This window comes from Crocodylus siamensis, chromosome 2 (genome assembly GCF_052110815.1).
Source record: "Crocodylus siamensis isolate JL-2025a chromosome 2, ASM5211081v1, whole genome shotgun sequence".
In the NCBI taxonomy this organism is placed as follows: domain Eukaryota; kingdom Metazoa; phylum Chordata; order Crocodylia; family Crocodylidae; genus Crocodylus; species Crocodylus siamensis.
Window position 1 is genome coordinate 237,157,421 of NC_143396.1, and position 21,384 is coordinate 237,178,804.

Sequence of the window (21,384 nt, forward strand, 5' to 3'; positions counted from 1 at the left end):
TACATGAAACACATGCATACTCTCTGTGGAATGTGTACTTGGACCTGCAAGGTCACTGTAATTTAAGTAACTTCTCCTTTATGTTTTTTTTAGTAAGCTATGAGCTGTGACTGTTTAGGCAAGCATATTCAGCAGCATAAAAACAAACCTAAAATGGATATCATCATGTGACAAAAAACATTTTAAATCAATCTTTATAAGGTGCTTACGTTTTATTACCTTTTAACAGCAAAATCAATATTTCTGTGGAAATAATATAGGTTAGGCCTATAGGTTAGGTCTATAATTATGCCTGTATTACCACCTGTCTTTAATATAGGCATAATTAAAGACAGGTGGTATAAAAAAGCCTTTTTTTTTTAAAGGGGCTTCAATTCATAATCCAATTTTGAGGGTACAATTAATTGCTGGTGTGACAGGAAAGCAGCAGCAAAGGTGCAGGTGATAGGGAAAGTAGAGGCTTGAGAGTTGCAGTGGGGCAGGCAGAAGAAAACCAGGTGAGGGAGGAAGTGGGGGAGAAGCAAGGGGAGGAGTACAGAATTGTGGAGTTGGGGGGAAGCAGAGACAGGGAGGCAAGTAACATGGGGAGCAGGCAGCCTGACCCACCTCCCTCCACTTCTCCACCCCTCACCTGCCCTCTCTCTCACTTGCCTCCCTGCCTGTCCCACCTTGTGCTGCCTCCTCTGCTGATCTGGATGCAGGGGAACCCTACAGCCACTCAGGCTACAGTTCCTTCTTCTCTGCCTGGTTCCCCTCCCTCACCTCTCCTTCTGATCAGCAGCAGCAGCTGTGCTGCCACAGCTGGTCCCTGCACATGGAGCAGGAACAGCTCTGAAGCTCCCCCATGCCTGCTCCAGCTGAGACCCAAACTACTTTAGCTGGGAGCTGCAGGGAGCCACTGTGCAGGGAGGCTGGCTGGCTGGACACCACAGCAGCAGTGCATAGATTCCTCCTTCTCAGCCCAGCTCCTTACCAGCAAGGAAGGCAAAGGGAGTGAAGGAGGCCAGGAGCAAATGCTGGAAGCAGAAATCTGCATGTGGTTGATGCTGTACCTGGCCCAGCCGGGCCCCCTGTACTGTCTCTCCCCACAGCTCCTGGATCAGTCTGTTGCTTGATGCTAAGATGTGACTTTTCCCCATGACAAAAAAAATAATCTCATCTTGAAACAGAGTAAATCTAGTACATTATTCAATATGGCTAGAATTTCAAAGAATCAGTGGGTCCTTTAGGGTATGTAAGGTGTCATGAGTTACACCAGGGCCCTGGATGTCTGTAGGCACTCATGTTCTTGCTCAAAGTCTATTAAAAAGACCTATAAAGCTCCTCTGAAAATATATTCTTTGTCTGTCTACAGCAACCTGACGTTCAGAATACATTTACTTTTCCATTACAAATTAGTAGCAAAATTCTAAAGCAGAAATAAATGCTGATGTCTTAGCAACAGTTTTCCAGCAACTTTTTCAAACAACAGATAAAGAAAAAAATCAGCAAAGGCAAACCTCCTACATAAGTCAAATGTTTCATGGCTGTCCGAGTTAATGAATTAGTAAATTCTCTGTAATAGTTAATTGGATAGTTCTAAATACAGTACTGTCTGGTGTGGACAGATATCACATTTGTCTCACTTCAGTTGTCAGACAAATGTTTTATTTCATTAGTACATGTTGATTACATGGTTTATTGCATTTTGCGTTAAGTATTTGGATACAAAAGCATAAACAGTCCTTGACGTAGGAATCAGAAACTGGAATTCCTCCCTTCTAGGTGAATACCCAAGTCATAAGGCTACAGCGTCCTTTCTGTCTGACTTACAGACTCTGTAATACATTTGCTATTTAACTGGAAGGGTGGACAGTGCCCCTGCCTATCATAACATTTAATCAGGTGATGGGGAATATAGCTGGGAGGTGGAAGATGTGGGTTTGAACCCCTTCAAACTGAGGAGAGCATCTGAACTACTGGATGAAGAACAAGTTGTAGCCTCATCTTCTTTTCTTCCTCCAGTCATCCTTTGTAAGCATCTATGTAGACACCTAATCCAAAAAGAAGATTCAGAGTTATGAAATACAACTATGTAGCCATTTCACCACAACTTGGAGTAAGATTTCTAAGCCCTGTCCCTCTCTAGAACTTAGGGCACAACCCTGTCTTCAGGGTTTCCAAATTATAGCTCATATGCTGGCTTTTGTGGAGTCCATTCTTGGGTGCCCAACTCTCCTTCTAAACCCATATGGGGAGCCTAGGCAGTTAACTTGGGATGGAGGTTTCTATAAGATAACCAAGTGCTGCAGACTGCAGCATTTAATCACCTCAATCAAGTGTTGACAACCTATGGCCCACTAACACTTTGGATCTGGACTGTGGAGCCATGGCTTTGGCAGCCGGGAGGCAGTGCCCAAGGAGTGCTGCAGTCTGGAGATGGAGGCTTTGGCAGAGGAGGAGACTCTGCCTGTGCAGCCCTGCAGGTGGTTGGCAGGGTGAAGTGGTGAAGGTAGCTGGATACTAATGCCAACCCGTCTCAGACCTGAGCTGGGTCATTTCAGCCCACTGCCAGAAAACACTGACCTTTGACCCAAATCTTTTTTTGAATCCAGCCCCCAGAGTTAACCCCCCAAAATTCACTAACTGCTTTAAAAAGTTGGTTTAAATATATGCATATTTTAATATATGCTATTTATATTTATTGGACCCTGTCCTCTCACCCTATATGGGTTTGTTTTTCAGAAAGGACTGCTTGATTTCGTTTCTGCTTGGACAGCACCTAGCACATAATGTAGCACAGAGAAGTGCTACCACAAATATCTATCAGGTTCATTAACTTAAACTTGTATTTTGTTGATTCTCTTCTCTTTTGGAGTTGAGCTTTTAACTTAAAAGCATCAGTTAACATCAATGGAGATTAAAATAAAAATAAACAGTAAATTAAAAAAAGCCACATTGAACACAAATCTGTTGTACATTTTCCATTTATAAAATACAAGATTTCTTTGTTAATGTGACAATTACCATATTTACTCTTTTTATAAAGACAGTAAATAAAGTATCACCTTCAGAGGGCAGTGAAGAGCTGAACGAGTGTTTGAGAGACAGAAAGGGTGCGTCCAGATGAGCGTGGACATGTGGTATATGGAGCGTCACACACTGTACATACAATTAGAAAAAAAAACAAAACAAAAAAAACACTGTACATACAAGTGTTCCCCGTGCTGTTATTTCTCAATGTGGAGTGGGGGCAGATGTGTGAGGAGATCCCAGGGTCACAAAAACCCATGCCAAAAAAGGTGGGGTGGCGCATGTAGTGGCAGCGCACATCACTCAAAACCAAAGCCTGGCCAGCCGGAGCCACACTTCAGCTCACAGCCAGGCTTCCTGCCATGGCTGCAGCCCTGGAAGGCCCCCAGTACCACAGGTAAGGCTGCTGGGGCCAGCACAGTATACTACTATCTGTCACGCCACAAATGCCCAAATTAGTGGGCTGACAAAAAGTGCTAATAGTTTCTGCTGCTTTTTTGCAGCAGACACCTGTTAGCTTTATGACATGAAAGCCCAGAGCTGCCCACACTACCTAGCTACCCCAGACACGTGCTCCCAGGGCCTGAAGGGCCTGGTCCTGTGTTTCCTCAAGCTCTGGGAGCGCCTGCCTAGCTTTCTGCTCATATAGAGTCATATCCCAGGAAATCTCTGGGGCTCATTTCTGCAAGCAGGAAACCCTAGCTTTCTCTATTTATAGATGTAGTAGTAAGGGTTAACTTCCTTCTGACCGCTGACATGATTACATCAACAAGAAGTCTTCAGCCATCTTTGTGTGTGTGTGCGTGACAAGTTGCAATAAAGCCCTTTGAGAACAATAAATCTCCCTGCCTTTTCCCTGAGCTATAAGATAGCACATGGTGTTACCAGTGCCTGAATCCTGCCATCAGCAGGAACACAAATGGCAGTCAGTGATCCCCAAGTAACACATCAAGCTCCAGCAGCAGGTATGTCCAGCTCAGAGAAGAGGCTGGTCGTGGAGAAAATGCAGACAGTTAAAGTTATACCACCAGCTCCTGAATTCTTTCAGCTTTGGATGTCACAGATACTGGATAGCCTAGAAGGTGTTCTTTGTCATGCCAATGACATTTTTGGTTTTTGGGCCTACCTTGATATATGATTGGATGCAACTCTCAAGAAAATTCCAAGAAGCTGGAGTTACATTTAATGAAAAGTGCACTTTTGCTACCTCTCAGCTCATGTTTGGGGGACAATGGATTACACCAAAAGGAATCCAACCAGGTTCAGCAAAATTTGCAGCTATTAAGGGGTTACCAGAACCCAAGGATGTCCCAGAATTACATATATTTTTAGGAATAACCACGTATTTGCCAAACCTGGCAACAATAACAAAACCTTTAAGACACCTTTTAAGTGACAAGAATATATGGTTCTGGGGTCTGCTACAAAAATCAGCCTTCAGTGAGATCAAATCAATACTCAGCTCATCACTGATACTGGTCCAATATGATCTGGCACAAGAAAAATATATTGCAACAGATGCTTCATCCTATGAACTTGGAGGAGTGTTACATCAAGAAGCTTTGTGTCAAGAGTACTTGTTCCACCTGAAACTCTATGAGCAGAAGAAGAAAAAGAAGCACTAGCAGTCACATGGACATGCGAGTGACTCAGAATTTTCCTCATTGGCCTGACTTTTACTTTACAAATAGATCATAAGCCACTCATGTCCCTGTTATAAGACAAATGTCTCAATGAACTCCCATTGAGAATCCCGACTTTGCCTTTCAGGATGCTGAAATTAATCTACAATATTGTACACATTCCTGGAAAAGAGTTACAGACAGCTGATGCTCTTTCTAGAGCACCATTATGATGCCACTGTCACTGGAAGAACTCTGCCAAGAGAGAAATGTCACTGTTTATGTGGACCTTATTGCAGAGGGGATACCCATGTCTGTTTCATTGCAAACAAGGATCCAGGAAATGAAAGAAGCTGAATCTTTCCATCAAAGATGAAGAACTACTGTTTAGAAGGATGACCCCGAGTAAGATGCGAAGACTGTGAGCTGGCAAAGTATCAACAAGAGAAACTCAATCTCCATGTTGCCAGGGATTTAGTTATTTTCAACAAGAGTACCGATACCTTCCTCTCTACACCAGAAGATCCTAAAGAAGATGCAGGAAGCTCATCAGGGTTCTACAAGATGACATGCAAGGGCTTGTCAGGCAGTTTGCTAGCCCTCTGTCATTGATAACATACAGAACTGGGTGGCTAGTTGGAAGGTTTGTGCTCAACACCAACCCATCCTTGTACAGCAGTGGGCACCAACTGGCCAACTGGGAAGCCCCTTACAGTTGATCTCAGTCTGGGGGGGCTATCCTCCGCAAAGTGAGATCTACTGTCAGAGGCTCTGTGATTGGGAGTGGCCAGGACACAGGCTGGGAGCAGTGGGACATAGGAATGACAGGAAGCACATGACTGTGCTTAGCTGCACTCTCTGCTGCCAGGGCTGGGCCGGGTGAGTGGGATGATCCCCCCCTGCGCTCCCTGCCACCAGGTGGGTGGGGCCCAGCCAGGCCAGTGGAGAGTAGGGGGGGAGGCTCCTGCTGCTGCACATACCCCAGTGGAGGCCCAAAGCCCGGGGAACAAAGCCCAACACACAGCAGCAGCTGCCTTGCATGTGTCCCCCAGGCCTCTGTCGGGATGTGTGCAGGGGTGGGAGCCTCCACATGCCTGAACAAACTGCCCGGGCTCTGACCTTCCCCTGGTTGGGGCCCCACTCACCCCTGCCCCTGTCCTACTCCCTCCCTCATCATGGGGCCTTGATCTGCACCCCTCCTGACCTGGTGGGCGGGGGGGGCATGGTAGATCTTCAGGCATGGTAGATCTTTGAAATGTTGGAGATCACTGCTGTACAGTTATGTCTTATGGCTGAATTACCAGATTATCCATGACAGATGCTGGGAGCTGACTTACTGACCTGAAAGGGTTCTTTCTGTTTATCTCATTGTTATTGACTATTGCTCCTGTTACTTGGCGATGACACAGTTACAGTATGTCACAGCTGAGAGACTTATAATAGTGTTGAAGAGTATATATGCATGCCATGGCATACTGTCAGTTTTATGAACAGATAATGGTGCAGAGTTTTCTGGAGCTGCATTTAAGCAGTTTGCAGCCCAGTAAAACTTCCAGCATATCACCAGCAGTCCACATTTCCCACATAGTAATGGAGAAGCAGAACATGCAGTACAGACTGTGAAGAATTTGTTTCAGAAGAACAAAGATGTCTATAAGGCTCTCCTGATATACCGTTCAACACCATCAGAGCATGGATGGAGTCCAGACGAGTCGCTTATGAGTCACTGACTCATACAACTCTACCAACTATGATAGATGACTTGGTTCCAAAACTTGGCAATGTGCAGTGTAGCAGGGTGTGGTGTGCACTGTGGTGCACCTGCCACTTTAAAGGAAGAAGCTGCCAGAGAGGCAGTGTCCAGGAGGTGTGGGGGCTGATTGCAGGCTCACCTGACTGAAAGAAGGCCAGGCTGAGGCTAGAGAAGCCCTATGCCTGAGCCAGTCAGGTGGTCTAGCCCTGTGAGCCTGAGGAGTGGAATTGTCTGCAACAGGGCAGTGGGGCTCCTGAAGAGCCCAAGGAGGTAGAGGAAGCAGAACAACTCTGCAAGCCTAGGAACCAGAGAATATTACCCAGGGCAGAGAAGAAAGGGTTTATGCAGGCAAGGGGCTTTGTTTTATGTTGGTATCATTGTTTGAGTTATAAGCCTTGAGCCCTCCTGGAAACAGGTTCAAGGCCTACAGAGAAGGGGTTGAATGGGGATAGAGTGTTCACCAGCCCAGAGAAAGTGCTGAGCAAGGGAACAGAGCCCACCAGCCCAGAGAAGGGACTGAGCAGGGATACAGAGGCCAGGGAATAGAGCACACCAACCCAGAGAAGGTGCTGAATGGGGTACAGAGGGTCCCCAGCCCAGAGAAGGGTCTGAGCAAGGGAACAGACCAGAGGACCTGCTGGCCTGGGAACACTGGAGCAGGGGATTAGAGGGTCTACAATCCCTGAGATGGACTGCGTGAGGGGCCAGGGTCAGAGAAAGAGGGCATGGAAAAAATGACAGGATCTCTTATTTATGAAGTCTAATTGTTTTAGGCATTTACCACATATAGGAAGGTAAGGTCTCTGGCCTAAAAAAAAAAATCTGATTTCGAGTTTAAAAGTTCCTAACAGATTTCTACTTCATGGCCATCCAACTGGCAGGCCAAATGTGGTCCCCCATGGGTTAACCTGTGGCCCCAGGCTCCCAGTCTGGATACCATGCTCCATTACTGTCCTGCTGTTGCTCCTGGAGTCCCCCCTCCTCCCACTTTCTGCTTCTGTTACCTGCCCCCACCCCTGAAAGTGAGGCAGAGCAGTGCAGCCTGGGAAAGCTGAGGCCAATGAGAACTTTGCTGTGAAGAAAAAGTGCTGTGAAATGTTAAACCTTGTTGAAAAGTTAGACATCTCAAACTGAGGACCCAAAATGCTTGAATCCTGTTAACTGTTTTAGCTTTAATTGCTGTTTTCCAGTTTTGTGTGTAAAATGAACAACACTAGTTCACCTCACAGAGAAGTTATGAAAATATATTCACTCATTTTTTGTAAAAAACTGAGATACTATCATGACAATACCATAGAAAATGCCCTGAAGAAAATAATTCTGTATTTAGGGCATGGTTCATGTAGCATGAACTAAATAATGCAGAGGGCAAACCATTGATTAAAAAAAATACTGAATATATATTACTGAAAGTGACCTCCAGGGTTATCTAATCCATACTATCCCATACAGAGTCATAGGGCACATCCGCATGAGCCAGGCAGGGTTATTCTGCCCCAAGTGGCACAATTTTCCCAACACCAAAGTGCATGTCTGGGCATGAGCACTGAGGCAAAAAGCCCCAGCTCAAATTTGCACTGCTTCGATTTGAGCCTTGGGCACCAGCCTGGGCTCCGTGGTCATGCTGCCCACCCCTCCCGCCCATTTCTCACCACCGCTACTCCCCGCCAGCTCTAGCACCACAGGCTGGAGCAAACCTCATTCTCCTGCTGCCCCACCCTGGGCCCATGTTGGCTGTCACTCACCTCTTCACTCGCTGCCACTGCTCCCTAGCCCCACACTGAGCATTATAATGAAACGCTCTGAACGCTAAGTGAAACCAGGTATGTATTTTAAATGAGCGCTATAGCGAAACCGCAAAAGACGAAACTGCATTAAGCGGGAGCTGCCTGTAATCAAACATAATCTTAAAAGGCAGTTGTTCACTCCCACTTCCCCTATGAGAAGGCTGTTCAAGAACTTTACATCCTTAATGGTTAAATACTATCTTCTCATTTCCTGCATAAATTTATTCATAGCCAGGTCACCAACCTTTTTTTGTGCCCTTAAGTTTAAAAAGCTCTTTTCTAAACCCACTATTTACCTTCATGAAGTATTTACAGGCAGCAATTGGGTTCCATCTTAGCCTTCATTTTACTAGCTCAACCCAAGCTCTTTTAGTCTTCTCTTGTAGGATAGATTTTTCATTCTCTAAGCTAAGTAAAGACAGTGGAAGGGCCCAAGGCTGAATCAACTGAATCTTTGAAGGTTAACTTAAGTCAGGGGTGGGCAAAATGCTGGATCCAGGCAGTGGCTGGGCTCCATTTCCCAGTAGTCCCTGCCTGCATCACTGCAGCTGGTTTCCATGGAGACCACAGTAGAGGCGGCACCGTGACAGTGCAGGGCCAGGATTTCCATGGAGACTAGCCCCAGCAGTGCTCATGGAATGCGTGGATGGGTGGGGAGCTGCTCTGGGGCCAGGGCTGTGATCTTGCAGTGGTGACAGCACCAGCTCTGGTACATCTTGCTGCTCAGCCCCAGCTCCAAACCACGCTGTCACCACTATAAGATTCAAGCCCTGGCCCCAGAGCAGGTCCACGCCCAGCTGCATGCCCTGCCAGTGCTGCTGGGACCGGTCTCCATGGAAACCCTGTCCCCATGCTGCCTACTGGGGTCTCCATGGAAACTGGCTGCAGTGACACAGGTAGGGGCTGCTGGGAAATGGGTCACCAGAGCATGCCTTCCTTCTTGGTTGGAGCAGGCAACTTGGGCCAAGGCTAGCCCACCCACCCTGAGAATGGGGGTTTGTGGGAGGAGGTGCAAAGCATCCTGGGATGCTGGGGGACTGTGAGTTAACTTTATCTGGAGGGGATCTGAAACAGAATTTCAGTAAACCAATTTAACCCAATTCAGTTAAGTCTGATACTGCTTCCATCCAGATTTATTTTAAAGCAGTTTTGGCCATTCTGAAAATGGTTTCTGTGCACTGAACTTCTGTTATGTTACAGATTTGAACCAGTTTCTGATTACTTTTACTGGCTCATATGTAATTTTTGTCCCTAGCCTTGATGATCATAATAGACCTTTTCTGAACCTAATGCAGCTTGAAGTTACTTCCCTGAATATGGGTAAATAGAATTGACACAGTATTCAAGTGCTTTGCTTTGCTTGTACAATAGCATTAATTCTTTCCTATCCCTACCTGAAAAGGAAAAATATTTAAAATGCTGAAATGTTTTAGTATGGCAGTGATGGAACTTAAAAAAATGTAAACTAACCCAAAATGACATGAAACATTTCAAGGATCTCAAAACTCAAACATTTTCATTGAAATTCAAACAAATGTTTCAAGTTGACCCCAAATACTCTCTATTTCTTCTTATTTTTGGTTTCATAACTAAAATATCCAGTTTACACCCAGCTTTACTTATGCATGCATGTATAAATACAATAGGCTAGAAGTTCTTCATGCAGTAACTAGCAGAGTAGTGTACAAGTTATTTAACTAATTAGATTAAGGCTGACATTGTAAAATGGAAAAAAAAAACTTAGAAAACCCCAAAATCTGAGCACATATGAAAGTGTACATGGATTTTAATTAGAGACTTTGTACTAGAAATTAGGAAAGACTGACAGCTCTTTGAAATATATATGAAAGCTATTTATAGATAAGCAACAGCATTGACTGAGTGGGCCATTGGAGAAAAAACAACTCAAGGAAAATCAGCCAGGAAACTACTGTATCAGACATACCTTGAAGAAATAAGGGGCCACTTACCAAAATGGAAAGTCTGTGTCACATCGTTATCAGTTAAGGATTGTGAACTGAGCAGCCTGGTATTTATTTGAAAATTTAAAATGTCATGTTGTTTTGTGTAATTAAATAGTGGCATGAGTGTTTATTAAATAAATGAACCTAACGCTTTGTTTCTCATATATTTAAAAATAAAATCTTTTCTAAGAGAAACTTTAGATGTCACAGTGATCATATGCACGTACCCTAGCAACCAGGATGTTGTTGAAATTCTGCTTTATGAACATGTAAGCGTATGAGTCATTGTAAGAGATAACCGTAGTTCTAATAATGAATGTTAATGTATGCTACTGTTCGTGAAGTAATGGAGAGTTAGATCTTGTATATATAGAAGTTAAGATGAATTTACCAGCTATGTGCATATGGTGCAGTTTCCATGCTCAAAAAGTAAGTCTGTATGCTAGCCATTTTCACTTTAAAGTAAAATAGGTGTTTCCTTTGGATTACTTTCCTCATTGATTATTTGAAAGTTTCTTCATAATAAAGGTGGAAGTCATTTTTCAAACTGTTCTGAACCCAATGGTCAGGACCTGTTCCACAGCTCTTATATGTTGATTCTATGTTACCCTGCAGTTCATAGAATAATAGATGTAGGGTTGGAAGGGACCTTGTAGACTTCAAGTCCAACCCCCCGCCTGGGTGGGAGAAAAGACTGGACTCAAATGAGTCCAGCCAGGTAGTCATCAAGCCTCTTCTTAAAGATCCCCAGGGTAGGAGCCAGCACCACTTCCCTAGGAAGTTGGTTCCAGGTCCTAGCTGCTCTAACTGTGAAGTGGTTCTGGCAGATGTCTAATCTAAACCTACTCTCTAGTAATTTGTGTCCGTTGTTCCTTGTCATGCCAGGGGGTGCTGGGGGAAACAGTGTCTCCCCTAAACCCTTCTGGTCCCCCCTAGTGAGTTTATAGACAGTCACCAGGTCCCCCCTCAGCCTTCTCTTGTGAAGGCTGAACAGGTTTAGGTCCCACAGTCTTTCAATGTAGGGTCTGCCCTGTAGTCCCCGGATCATGCGGGTGGCCCTCCTCTGGACCCTTTCAATGTTGTCCACATCCCTCCTGAAATGGGGCACACAGAACTGGACGCAGTACTCCAGCTGTGGCCTGACCAGCATCGCATAGAGTGGGAGGATCACTCCCTGGCTTTACTTGAGATGCACCTGTGGATGCATGACAAGGTCCTCTTAGTCCTGCCAACCATGACCTCGCATTGTCGGTCCATGTTCATCTTGGAGTCAATAATGACTCCAAGATCCCTTTCTGCCTCCGTGCTCTCAAGAAGGGAGTTTCCCATTCTATACGTGTGCTACTGGTTTCTACTGCCTAAGTGCAGCACCCTGCACTTGTCAGTATTGAAACGCATCCTGTTTATGTCAGCCCACTCTTGTAACCTATTCAGGTCTTGTTGCAGTCTTTCCCTCCCTACTAGCGTGCTTGCCTCACCCCAAATTTTGGTATCATCAGCGAATTTAAACAGGTTGCACTTCACCCTGTCGTCCAAATCGCTGATGAAGAAATTGAACAGCGCAGGCCCCAAGTCGAATATGACCCGTCCACCACCACCCTCTGAGTACGACCCTTGAGTTGTATAGTAATCTATATGGAAAACTGCTTGACTGCAATTACCATACATTATACCCAAGCAAAAGAAGAGTGGCTCACACTGTGTAACAGTAGGCTATATGTGCATTATCACCTGCTTTTCCCAGCATCCAGTCCTGTTCTATCCACTTGGAGCATGTCTGAAGCTCAACTGTGCCTTTGGATAGGCAGAGTTGTACCTGCCTGGTAGAACTGGATATTCCACTGCTGGGGGGAAAGTAGGAAAGCAGGTGTTAGCTCAGAGTGACCCAGGATTTAACACTGCTGTCACTCACCCCACCACTGAATTTCCAGGTACAGAGACCAGTGTTAACTTCATGGCAGCAGTGTTAACCTCATGGCAGCTGCAGGGGTTAATGCTGCTGCCACTCACCCCACTGGGAGAGGTAGTTCTGAGTCTGGCCCATGAGGAGTCCTGCAGTTCAGATCTGGTGTGGGTGAGCCAAACAGTTGACATACCTGTTCCTTGACACCAGAGAATACAGTCCTTGCATTAAAACAGTGGTGACATGTAGCGGGTACATGGGGGTGCACCTGCACCCCCTGAGAACGCTGGCGCACCCCCTGACAGGCCGTGCTCCCTGCTTAGGTGACAGGTGGGGGACAGGCGGGAGCACCGGTGCCCCCCCGTGAGCGCTGGACAGGGAGTGCGAGCGCCAGATGAAGCACCATGGCCACTTCTGGAAGTGCTGTGGCCACTTCCTAGTAGGCGCAATCGGCTGTGGGGGACCTCCCCCCCCGGTTGGCAAGATTGGCCATGGGGGGACTCCTCCTGGTCGCTGACTGGTCACTGGGGGGACTCATGCCCCCCCTAAGTTGGCACCAGTTGCCCATGCATTAAAAGGTTGGGTTAGCTAGTATTTTCTTTCCCCAACTGCATTCAGTAGATTTTTTTTTTAAACTGTAGCAAATTATGAATTTTTGTTAAGGAAAAAATAGAGACTACCTTTGCATTACAGCATTTTTTGCTAATTTGTTCTTTAATTTGTATACTAAAGTTCCCACTGCATTTTACAGAGACCAGAATCTAGGCTACAAGGAAGAATTGATCTGTCCCAAAATGGCAATTCTTACATTCCTATGAAACATTTAGTAACAACTATTTGTTTGGTTTTCCTTAGTTCCGAGACTATAAGGAAAAGATCAGGTTAATGGATTTCAAACACCTCTGTAAAGTAAGTCTGATGATTGGCTGCTCCCTGCTGCACTATATTCTCACCTTGTTCTCTGAAGAACTTTAATAGGTAGGGAAACAGGTACCAGTCAATCCACCAAGGAAAGATGGGAGATCTACCTAGAAACCTCTGCATATTGCAGTAGAGCAGGGGCAGGCAATTATTTTAGGCAGGGGGCCGCTTACTGAGTTTCAGAAAGCTATCGAGGGCAGATTAATAATAATTGTCTACATTTTCTAGGGGCCCCGTGGGCTGGATAGAATGGCCTGGCGGGCCACATCTGGCCCCTGGGCCTCATTTTGCCCACCCCTGCAGTAGAGTGATGTTGTAGCTGTGAGGGTTCAGAAATTATGTGAGGCAAGGATCTTTTTAGGGTGATATCTTGTTTTAACCAACTTCATGGTCGGAATAAAATTAGACAAGCTTTCAAATACAAGACATTCTTCACCAGCTCTGAGAAGGAAAGTAAGCAGACACAGCTGAAAGTAGGACTGTGAAAATGGAGTGGGGAGGGAGGGAAATTTCCTGGGGCAGCAATAAATGATATCACGCTCCCAAAAAGCTTGCCTCTGAATACTGAAGGCTGCTGGGATGGAACAAGATGAAACAAGATGAAACAGGACTTTACAGGCATATTGCATGTAAGGAGGTAGAGACCCAAAGTTTGTTGTGTTACTAACACAAAATTAAGTGGAGAATGAACCAAGGAACTCAGTAAACCCCAATCTAGGCCAGGTTCAAAGTTCATTCTGTTTCTCAAAGTCTTACATGCTCAGGAATTATCATCCCAGTGATAAAAAGGATATAAGAGGACAGACACTCAAATAAGGTTATGTCTTTTATACATCTCTTCAAATATCTGTAAATTATACATAGATATTCAAGTACAGTGCTTCTCAAACTTTTCTTCAACATGACCCCATTTTTGACCCCACCCCAACGAGGTGCCCCTCACTCCCAACCCACAGTCCCCCCTGGCCCTGCCAGTGCCCCTCACTCCTAATTCACAGCCCCTACTCTTTGCAGGTGCCTCAGGGCCAGGGCCTGCAGCCCCCTGTTCCCCCTCCCAGCAGTGCATGAACCTCAGCTGCCACCCACAGGAAACAGCAGCTGCTTAGGCCTAAGTGTGGAACCTGGTTCCTTGCCTTCATCCTGTCTCTTCCCTCGTGGTGGCACAGCCAGACCGGAGCCCATGGAGGGATGGGGAGGAAGGGGATACGATGTGGGCTGCCCACTGCGGGCTTGGGCAGTGTCCTGCTGCCCTTCCTCCAGGCCTCTGCAGCCCAGTAGGCAAGACGTGGTGTGGGAAAGAACGTGGCACCACAACCCCATCTGCTGATGTTACAACCCTATTTGGGGTTGGGACCTGCAGTTTGGGAACCGCTGTTCTAGTGAGAGGCAGCAGAGACATAACTAGCAATTTTGGCACCCTGGGCAGCAGAGCATCAGAGAGAGGAGGTGGAGGTGGCGGTGAGGGAGGGGGGCTCTAACTGTTCCTTTAAATCAGTAACAGAACCTCCTCTAAATTGGCACTGGGTGCTGGTGTTCCACTTACCCTGCCCTAGTTACACCTGTGAGCACCGAGTTTCCATTGTCTTGATCTACGGTAAAGGAAAAAGAAATAAAAGGAATCACAGACTGACAGTGTGAATGAAAATCTGTCTCTTTTCCTGGAATAATTGAGCAAAGGGTGCAGCACATTCTCACTATCTCTTATCATAGAACACATACACTGATTTATTTACAATGAGGAACAAAGTCAGCCAGGCTTTTTTTAGCTCTGTCTCTAAATACAGAACCTGCTGGCATGAGTGTATATCACTGTTGGCATCAGAAGTAATATCAAAATGAGACAGTATTTGTGAATGTGCTTGCAGTTCCAAATTTAGGGCTAATAATCAAGATTAAACAACAGAATTAACACTTTATGAACTTAGCATTTTCTAGGAAACTAGACTTTAGAAGGAGACAAGAGTTGTTGGACATGATAAAACCTAGATGAATCATTTGTAACTATCAATTTATTTGAGAACAAAAGCCCCCTCTTCTTTCCACACTGTCTACAATCATGATTATCCACAGTTTGAAACAATTCATAAAGCTGGTTAATATTTTTGGTCTATGAACAAGACACAAACTGTTAACTGCAAATTTCTGAATTTTCAAATTTCCACTGCATTGATTATTGACATCTCAAGGCATTTGATACATATTGGTGACTTACATAACTGATTAACAGAGTAAATTTTCCACCATATATTTACATATTTGTATTCCTGTATCAAAAACTAGTGAAGGGCCCCAGTGAAGAACAAGTCTCCATCTTAGTAACTACTAGAGACATAAAAAAACCTCAGTATGCCATGAAGAATATACAGTATAAATTGAACAAATTCACCAAATGTAAGAGGGGAAATGGATGCAAAGTGATTAGTCCAAAGTCATTCAATGATTCAATAGCTAAGCCAGGAACAGAACCCATTCTAGCATTCTATCTACTGGAACATGCTTCTCACATGTAGAATTTGAGTCTATAATCTCTGCTTTCACAAGTACTCACATTAGCAAAGCTCACTTTTTAAAACATATACAGAAGTGAGACATAGGACAAGCATGCAGTATTAAAAAAAATACAGTTAAATGAGCAAATGTTCTGCCTTCTTCAGGTTATAACAATGGATTGAAGCATTGAATTAAAAGCCTTATAGCAGGTCAGTTTTATGAAGCAATCATCCTCCCCTATCTCTGAAGTTTCCCTTCCCAGATTACCAAGGTGTCCTTCCTTCTCTTTTCATACCTAGCTGCTGGACTTAACAGGTTTCTAAACAGGGAAAATAGATAATTTTGAGGATGGCAGGGTAGATATGAGGCCCAAATACTTGGTTTACGGGAGCACCTCATGAAACAGTGATACAGTGTTGTTAACTCTCCTGTTTTTGTTGTGATTCTTGAGATATTTGGCATTTTTCTTAAAGCCACCAACTCCTGGACTCACATTATTTAATTAGACTTTCAACTTTCATTTAACAAAAAATAATATGTTTCTATCCCTCATGGTTCTAGAGAAAAGTTTGAAAATATAACCTGCTTTTATGCCAAAGAATTAAAAAACAGAAGGCAAATAAAAAGAACCCAAATATCCTTTAATACTTCCCAATATTTTGGGACCTAACTTATGACTTGTGAATTCTTGGGACTGGAATACTGTACAGCCTCCAGATGAAGTGTTACTTTTTTTCCTCCTTTAGTTTTAAGACTCTTGCATGTGGTATGAGCTACAGCACTTTTATTCTGGTTGCTATAGCAGTGAATGTAGTTAACTGCATGATCAGTATGATTAGATAGTGAAGGAAAGTGCTACCTTTAGACAGCTCTAACATTATAAATCATGTGACAGAAGGTAATGTTGATTTTCTGTTACAGCACAAGTATATTCCAACACTGTTTAATCTACATGCAAATACAGTATCAGCAGAATGTACTTTAAATGGGAACAAATAATGATGGCCCATGGCTACTGTTCTAGCCTGAGACATGGGTTCAAATCACCTGTGTGATCTTGAGTAAGCCCCTCAGTGCTCCATCTAGTAATGTACTTTATTGACAAAAGACAGATTTCGTAATGCCAGACTTATGTATTAGCCCTCAGGGTAAAATCTAGGTCCCTGAGTGAGGTATTTTCATTTCCAACAGGCAAAACATTGTGCCAAGAGCTGTGGAACATGCTGTGGAAATCATCCCTCCCTTTGGAACTCAGGCACCTTTGTGCTGCAAGAGGTGCTCCCATCCACTCAGGATGATTAGCCCACAACACTGCCATGTGTCTGAGTCCTTCTTTTCAAGAAGAGAGTAGGAAGGGATGATGTCACCACCTATCCTTCCTTTATCCAACAGCTCAGTGTTTAGAGCTCTAACTTCAAAGTGGAAAGCTAATTTAAATACTTCATTTGCCAGAGTAGATTTAAAGTTCTATCTTCCACCCATCAGCAGAAAAGTGCTCTAAGACACAAGCTATCTGGGGAAGAAAAACCAGTATCACTTTTGTTGAAACTGTTTCAATTAACAGGGGTTCCAGTCCCCATTCAAACCTTTGCATCTAAGCAGGGACTTGAGGATTGCCATTCTGTATGCTCAAAATGGGAACAGGGTATCTTAGGTATCTAAGTTAATTTGTGGAACTAGCCTCCAGTTTCCCTGTGTTATTCCCCATTTGTAAAATTGAGTCATGATATTGGTAGTTCCCTGCCAATGCTTCCTTTGGTACTGCTAAGGGCATTGTGAAATCAAATACAGTAAAGATTGTGAAGTGTTTGGGGACTTCTATGACAGGGGCTACATAAATGCCAGAGATAGAAAAGCAGTGTAATGAAGTTATTTATCTAAATGTTGCAAGTTGTAGTACAATATGAAGTGTCTTAAAAAGTGAAATAACCAAAAGGGTAAAGTCTTCTATTAAGCATTCTAAAAACACAGTGCTTCAATGAGCAAATATACAGCATAAAGGCTGCATGATTTGTAAAATGCACCTCCTGTACTGATCTCACAGTGCTTTATGATAGCTTCAGTGGCTGAATGAGATGATGAAGCAAATGGAACTAGAGAGGAGGTGATACTTATACTTGATGGCGAAGAAGACAGAATTCAGAATGTATGTACTGAGAGAGAATACAGCAAAAAAGGGAATTAATATTAAGACACAAGAATGACCTCTTGAACGTCCCTTGACCATTGACAAAACATAGGGCGGGATCTACATGAGATACTGAAGGCGCACTAGAATAATTCTACTGTGCATTAGTGTGGCCAGGAAAAACCATACTAATGCACAGTCAAATTAGTCTACTATGCACTGGCATCACAAAAAAGTGCACTGGCGCTACTGTGCAGTAGCCCCAGTTACGGCACATTAAGTACCTGTTATTACAGATACTAAACATAATGCGATGCACTTTAGTGAACAGGTAGATGGATCCACGGAGGTGTTAAAATATAGGTAGGGGCAGAGAGTATAAGAAATGCCAAGAAGTATGTGAAATTTTTGGGAAGGTTTTAAAAATATCTGTTTAAAATATGTATAGGAGTAAAATATAGTTGAACAGAGTTGAGAATCATGACAAAATCATAACTCTCACTAAATAATCAGTGAAACCAGTTTCCAGCCCTTTATGGTATTATAAATAAACGCATTTCATTATATTCACAGCTATGAGAGAACAACTTCCTCTGAAACAGCTCAGACATACTAAATATGCATCTGCATATCTAAGCATATACACTATATTTATCACCAGAGCACAGCTTAGAAAAATTTCCATGAAAATGAACTAGCCCACATACTATTTGTGTGTCTGTCTTTTATCATACTGATTGATGCTGATGAAAGAATGGTGCAAAGCTGCAGAGTACCTGAGGGCCTCTCACAATGGATCAGATTGTGCCACCACTAACCTGTGTGTAAAAACAGAGTGACCTAACTGAACTCAAAAAGGTTACTATGGATTTACATCAATGCAAGTAAGGACCCAATTTATTTAATCCTAACCAGTCACATGTTACCACTGTTCTGACTGAGGACTCCCAATAAAATGTTACCATTCATCTTGCGATAAATCCCCAAAACTGAAGAAACATCATGTCTTCAGATAACTACTTCCTCATTGTCACAACCACTGTGAAAAACCTTTTAATAATAAATATGCTTCATAAGACTTGTTTAAAATTTATACCAACTATATTCATGGAGTAGCCTTGATAAGCTTGAGGACCTCCTGGAATTATCAGTTGGGCATATGGTTTTTGGAAGGTTCATGATTTTTCTTCTTTGGGAATACATAAGCACCTCTAATCCATTTCTGTACTTTGTTGGATGGAACATTAAACTGGGTTTTAAGATATATGGATTCTATTCCTAGCAATGCCACTAACGTATTTTTTGATACTAAAGCAACACATTTCACTTTTTTGGATTTGCTTGTCCTTCAATTCCATGTCTGTTCAGATTAAAAACCTTCTGGGGAAGCATAAGTGTCCTTGTAAGAGGTTTAGAGACATCTGTAAAAATTACAGTGCCTCCTCTGAGGTACCAGTAGGAATGTATCCTAACCATTTTTCAGATGAGAAAATGGAAGGCTATGAATGTCAAAGAATTTCCCCAATGTTAAACAGCGAATCAGTGGTTGAACCAGAGAGAGAATTCAAAGCTCATATTTGATTATGCAAGTTAGTGACTTGAGGTAGAATCTGAATTGCCTGTTTAAATTAAATATTTTGCCTCTATATCCAAATTTCCTTCTATTAGAAAACTATTAGAAAAATACACATAAGCACACTAGAAATTTGTGCATACACATATTCTTTAAAAAATCTGGAATTGTGGTGAAATCAGTCTTCAGAGTAATAACATTTGTCACTATTCTCATAAACAACATAACAGCACTGTTTTTAAAACATCTGTTCATTTCACCTAGTAGGAATATTTAGTTTAGTCATACAATTGACTGGCAATGCTAGTGTCCTTTGCTGTCTTGTTTCTCAAAAATGGATGCCACTGAGATTAATCCTATATTAACCTTCAAAATGTGCTTGTCTCTGCCAAGAAATATAACAACTTTTCACTTTTAAGTTACCTTGTATAATTCGACATGCCCTCTTAGATAAAGATTATGAAGAACCAGCAAAACGGAAAGAAAGAGAGAAAGCATGCATGCACACACAGGCATACACACAATTTTGTTTTTCACTAATCGGTTATTTGCATTGTGTAAAATTCTACATTAGCATAGCACTTTGCCCTTCTCACTGAAGTATTCAAACTCCTTCCTTAAGGTTAATGAATATTACCACTGTGAAATATGGTTTTTTACAGAAGAAAGAAAAGGAGGTACAAGAAGGAGCCCATTATTTTCAAAAGTAGTCTCAATTGTCTGCTTTTAGTTTCAGGTGCATAGATTGGGACACTACAGCCTGATTTTCCAAAGATGCCAATCACATTAAGTTTAACTTGACCTGCAGGTGCTCATAAGGTGGTAGGTAACTCGAGGGACAATGACCACAACATGATAGAGTTCAAGATCCTAAGGGAAGGAAGAAATAAGAATAGCGGACTAAAAGCACTGATTTAAAAAAAGCAGACTTTTTTAAAGCAGAGAATTGTTGGCCAGGATTCCCTAGGAGATGAGACTGAGGGGAAAAGGGATCCAGGAGAGTTGACTATACAGGCTCTTCAGAAAGTCCTTGTGCACTTTTAAAGTTTAATAACTTAGGTTGTGCACAAGACTTTATGAAGACCCTGTATTTTAAGGCAGTTGTATTAACGGTACAGGAGCAAGCAATCCCAATGTGATAAAGGATGTGAAGTGCAACAGGAAACTGACCTGGCTAAACATCAGTCTCTTCAATGAGCTGCAACTCAGAAAGGAATACAGACCACCGTTTTACGCGTAGTCGATTTACCCACATCTCGTGTTTACACAAATTAATATTAATTGGTCTTGTTTGAACAATCTCATTTCCTTCTACAACCAGGTGACCTATCACCTGGACAAGGGAGAGGAGATTGATGTCATGTATCTTGGCTTCAAAAAAGCCTTTGATCTGGTATCTCATGATCACCTCTGTGCAAAACTGGCCAGTTGTGGCCTTGACTCCACCATGATCCACTGACTGGGAAATTAGCTCCATGGTCAGACCCAGAGGGTTTTAATTGATGGAAGTCAATCATCATGGTGCCCTGTGACCAGTGGGGTCCCCCAAGGCTCTGTCCTTGGACCCATATTGTTCAACATCTTCTTTAATGATGTGGACATTGGAGTCAGAAGCGGACTGGCCAAGTTCACTGATGACACCAAACTTTGGGGCAAAGCATCCACACCTGAAGATAGGAAAGCGATCCAGGCTGACCTGGACAAGCTCAGCAAATGGGCGGACGAGAACCTGATGGTGTTTAACACTGAAGAATGCAAGGTTCTCCACCTTGGGAGGAATAACCTACAGTATCCTTATAGGCTCGGCAGTGCTATGCTGGCTAGCATTACGAAAGAAAGAGACTTGGGGGTCATCATTCACCACAAGATGAACATGAGCCTGCAATGCGATGCTGTGGCTAGTAAAGCGACCAAAACGCTGGCTTGCATCCATAGATGCTTCTCAAGCAAATCCCGGGACATCATTCTCCCCTTGTACTTGGCCTTGGTGAGGCCGCAGCTGGAGTACTGCATCCAGTTTTGGGCCCCACAATTCAAAAAAATGTGAAGAAGCTTGAGGGAGTCCAGAGAAGAGCCACGCGCATGATCAGAGGTCAGGAAAACAGACCTTACGACGACAGGCTGAGAGTCATGAGGCTCTTTAGCCTGGAAAAGCGCAGGCTCAGGGGTAATCTGATGGCCACCTATAAGTTTATTGGGGTGACCACCAGTACTGGGGGAATGTTGGTTCA

The 21,384-nt window shown here is 43.5% G+C and overlaps 1 long non-coding RNA gene across 1 annotated transcript in view; it reads right to left on the reverse strand.

The window, feature by feature from the left end:
* Positions 1 to 702: 702 nt before the first annotated feature.
* LOC149871933 (uncharacterized) overlaps positions 703 to 21,384 on the reverse strand; it is a 35,809-nt gene continuing 15,127 nt past the window's right edge. Inside the window, exons 3-5 of the long non-coding RNA XR_016440323.1 lie at positions 14,506 to 14,551; positions 3,048 to 3,141; positions 703 to 2,033 (exon numbers count right to left, since the gene is read on the reverse strand). This is a non-coding gene — a long non-coding RNA (uncharacterized LOC149871933). The remainder of the gene's footprint in view (positions 2,034 to 3,047; positions 3,142 to 14,505; positions 14,552 to 21,384) is intronic.